This window comes from Panthera leo, chromosome A1 (genome assembly GCF_018350215.1).
Source record: "Panthera leo isolate Ple1 chromosome A1, P.leo_Ple1_pat1.1, whole genome shotgun sequence".
NCBI classification, from domain to species: domain Eukaryota; kingdom Metazoa; phylum Chordata; class Mammalia; order Carnivora; family Felidae; genus Panthera; species Panthera leo.
In genome coordinates, this window is record NC_056679.1 from 87645363 (window position 1) to 87649329 (window position 3967).

The window sequence follows — 3967 nt, forward strand, 5'->3', positions numbered from 1 at the left end:
CTCTTTCACACACAACGTAATATGGGCTCCTTGACCAGTTTCCTCTCCCTGAGCCTCAGTGGCCATCGGGACTTGAGCATGCAGAAAGGAAGGTCAGAAAGCACAAATACGCATAAATGGAAACATCCAAAGAACTGCAGTGACCAGTGTTTACCTGCTGAAAAAGTCAAAACCTGTCTAGGAGGAAAAGCATGAAGATCAGTGAGGACTAAAAAGCAGACAGGCAGGGACACCTGAGGGGCTTAGTCGGTTAACCATCTGACTTCGTCTCAGGTCATGATCTCGAGGCTTGTGGGTTTGAGCCCCGCATCAGGCTCTGTGCTGACAGCTCTGAGCCTGGAGCCTGCTTTGGATTCTGTCTCCTTCTCTCTGCCCTTCCCCCACTCACACTCTGTCTCTCAAAAATGAATAAACATTAAAAGAAAAAAAAGTTTAAAAAAAAAAAGAAAGAAGGAGATGGGCAGGGAAGACGGATGCACCAGAGAAGCTATGTGTCCCCAGGAAACACGGACTCACAGGTCCCCAGGGTCTTACAGCGGCTGGGAAATGCCACAATGTACCTGTCTCGGTGTGACTTACTTCCTTACCTGAGACGTCCCAGATCTACTTGCTATACTTAGCTGTGACTCCACCGTTAAGCAATCCTCTTCTCCTAAGAGCCCAGGACCCTTAGCTACCCCCACTCTCCTGAGCCCACCTCTAAATGGCATCCACACTGCAGTGTCCCTGATACCCTTCTCTTCCTCCTTCCTTCAGCTGGAACCAAACCTTACAAAAGACTTTTCTCCTCCCCCTTTTTTTTTGTCTTTTTTTTTTTATTATATGAAATTTATTGTCAAATTAGTTTCCATACAACACCCAGTGCTCATCCCAAAAGATGCCCTTTTCAATGCCCATCACCTACTCTCTTCCCCTTTTTTATCAAGCCTCACTCTAGCCTCCTCTGGGCATCATCCCTCAAGACACAAGCCCAGAAATCTGGTTGTTTCAGCTAATCTGAATTTGTCAAACTACAGGCTGGCTCCTGGTGACCTGGCTATGTTGGCATTAACATCCCGAGGCTCACAAACAGCTCCCAAAAGCTAATGTTTGAGGTCTCATTTTTTTTTTTTTTTTTACATTTATTCATTTTTGAGAGACAGACAGAGCGTGAGCGGGGGAGGGGCAGAGAGAGATTGAGAGACAAAGAATCCGAAGCAGGTTCCAGGCTCTGAGCTGTCAGCACAGAGCCCAATGCTGGGCTCGAACTCATGAACCATGAGATCATGATCCGAGCCAAAATGGATGGTTAACCGACAGAGCCACCGAGGCACCCCATGAGAGTTCTATTTCTAACAAGCTTCCAGGGAATGTGGATGCGGCTGGTGTAGGACTACATGGGAGGCAGCATACATACCTGTATGTTACAGGTCCACAAGCATATTTTGTGCAATCATGACCCGAACCCCAAGGGAAGGCATAATTGTTGCCTTTCTTTTTCTCTCTTTATTTTCAATGTTATTTATTTGGGGGAGGGGGAGAGAGAGAGAGAGAGAGAGAGAGAGAGAGAGAGAGAGAGAAAGAGAAAGAGAGGCAGGGGAGAGAGACAGGGACTGTGAGATCATGACCTGAGGCGAATTTAACTGGCTGAGCCCCCCGGGTGCCCTTAAGTGTTGCCCTTCTGTGTGCAGACCCTGGGTTTTTAGGAGAGCCGTATACATCACACTTCACCGTGCACAGTTCACTTCCTGCGTTTGGCAACATCTGTCAAGTCTTTTGCTATATCCCATTCGCTGTCCCAGTCTGCAACACAAGCATGAAATACCAAGTCCTCCCTGCTCTCAGGCATCCACACCCTCCTTCTCCTCCCTGTCAGCAGTGGGGTGGGGTGGGGAGGGGCAGTTCTCCAAAGGCAGGGACCAATGGCATTTGCATTGGGGTGGGGGGTGGGGAGAATGAAAACAGAGAGACGGATTTAGGATATGTATGGATTTAGGATATGTCGGGTATGTACACAGAGAGACATTTAGGGTATGTATGTATAAAGATATTTAGGAGATATATTAGATAGAGAGCACGCACACACGAATGGGGGAGAAGGGGAGAGGGAAAAGTGAGACAGAATCCCAGGCAGTCTCCACACCCAGCACGGGCCCTCGAGGCAGCTGGATCCCAGGACCCTGGAATCCTGACCTGAGCTGAAATCAAGAGTGGGCAGCCCAAAGGACAGGGACACCCAGGGGCCCCAGGGCAGAGAAAGAGATTTAACATATGTATACATGTAGAGAGCTATTTAGGATAAGTGTACAGATTGACAGATTTAGAGATAAGGGATTGGCTCTGGAGCCTCTGGAGGCTGGATGAGGTTCAACCACATTATGGAGGGACACTAACCAGGTTTACTCAAAGCTTCCTGATTTCAAGGTTAATCTCATCTAGAAATACCTTCACAGCAAATGTAAACCAGTGTTTGATCAAAATCTGGGCACCTTGGCCCAGCCAAGTGGACACATAAAATATACCATCACACCCTGCTTCTCATCTTACTGGACAGTGTCCACCATGGACTCCCAGACAGCCACACATTCTCACTCTGTCACCAGAGGCCACCTTCCCTATCCTCCTCCCTTCGTAGCTCCCCTGGGCCCTGGACCCCAGCCCCCTCCCTGCTGCTGGAGATTGCTCCCACACAGCCCCTGGCTCCTGCCCAGCCCCTCTACCCAGTCCTAGGAGGGTGTTAGTTCCTCATGGGGTGTGATCTGCCAGCAGCAATTACCCCATTCTTCAGTCACCTATGGGGGATTCCAAGGCTCAGCACTGCCCAATTTCCCTCCACCTCAGGGCAGCTGCTCCCCCTCCTCCTCCCTCCCTTTCCCTCCTCCAGCCCCTCCCCTCCTCCCCCTCCTCCTCACCTTCTCCCTTTCCCCCTCTCCCTCCCCTTCCTCCTCCCCCCCCTTTCCTCTTCTCCCTTCTCCCCTCTCCCTTTCTTCCTCCTCTCCTCCCTTCCTCCTCCCCCTCCTCCTCCCCCTCCTCCTCCCCTTCCTCCTCCTTCCTCTCTCCTCCTCCATTCCTTCCACTCCTTCCTTTCCTTCTCCTCCCCCCTCCCTTCCTCCTCCCCCTCCTCCTCCCTTTCCTTCTCTCCCTCCTCTCTCTCCTCTTTCCCCTCCCTTCTTCCTCCCCTTCCTCCTCCCCTTCTCCCTTTCCTTCTCTCCCTCCTCCCTCTCCTTCTTCCCCTCCCTCCTCCTCCCCCTCCTTCTCCCCTCTCTCCTCCTTCCCCTCTCCTCCTCCATCTCCTCCCCTCCTCCCTTTCCTCCTCCCCCTCCTACTCCCCCTCCTCCTCCCCTTCTCCCTTCTCCCTCTCCTCCTTCCCTTCCCTCCTCCTCCTCCCCTTCCTCCTCCTTCCCTTCTCCTCCTCCATTTCCTCCCCTCCCTCCTCCTTCCCTTCTCCTCCTCCATCTCCTCCCTCCCTCCTCCTTCCCCTCTCCTCCTCCATCTCCTCCCCTCCTCCCTTTCCTCCTCCTCCCCCTCCTCCTTCCCCTCCCTTCTTCCTTCTCTCCCTCCTCCCTTTCCTTCTCTCCCTCCTCCCTCTCCTCCTTCCCCTCCCTTCTTCTTCCCCCACCTTCTCCCCTTCTCTCTTTCCTTCTCTCCCTCCTCCCTCTCCTGCTTCCCCTCCCTCCTCCCCCTCCCCTCCCTCCTCCTTCCCCTCTCCTCCTCCATCTCCTCCCCTCCCTCCTCCTTCCCCTCTCCTCCTCCATCTCCTCCCCCTCTCTTTCCTCTTCCCCCTCCTCCTCCCTTTCCTACTCCTCCCTTTCTTCCTCCCTTCCTCCCTTTCCTGCTCCCCTCCACCTCTCCTCCTACTCCTCCCTCTTCCTCTCCTCTTCCCACCCCCTCCCCCTTCCTCCCTCTCCTCCTCCCTCCCCCCTCCTCTTCCCCTCCCTTCCTCTCCCTCCCTCTCCCCCTCCCCCTCTGCATCTCCCCACTCTCTTCC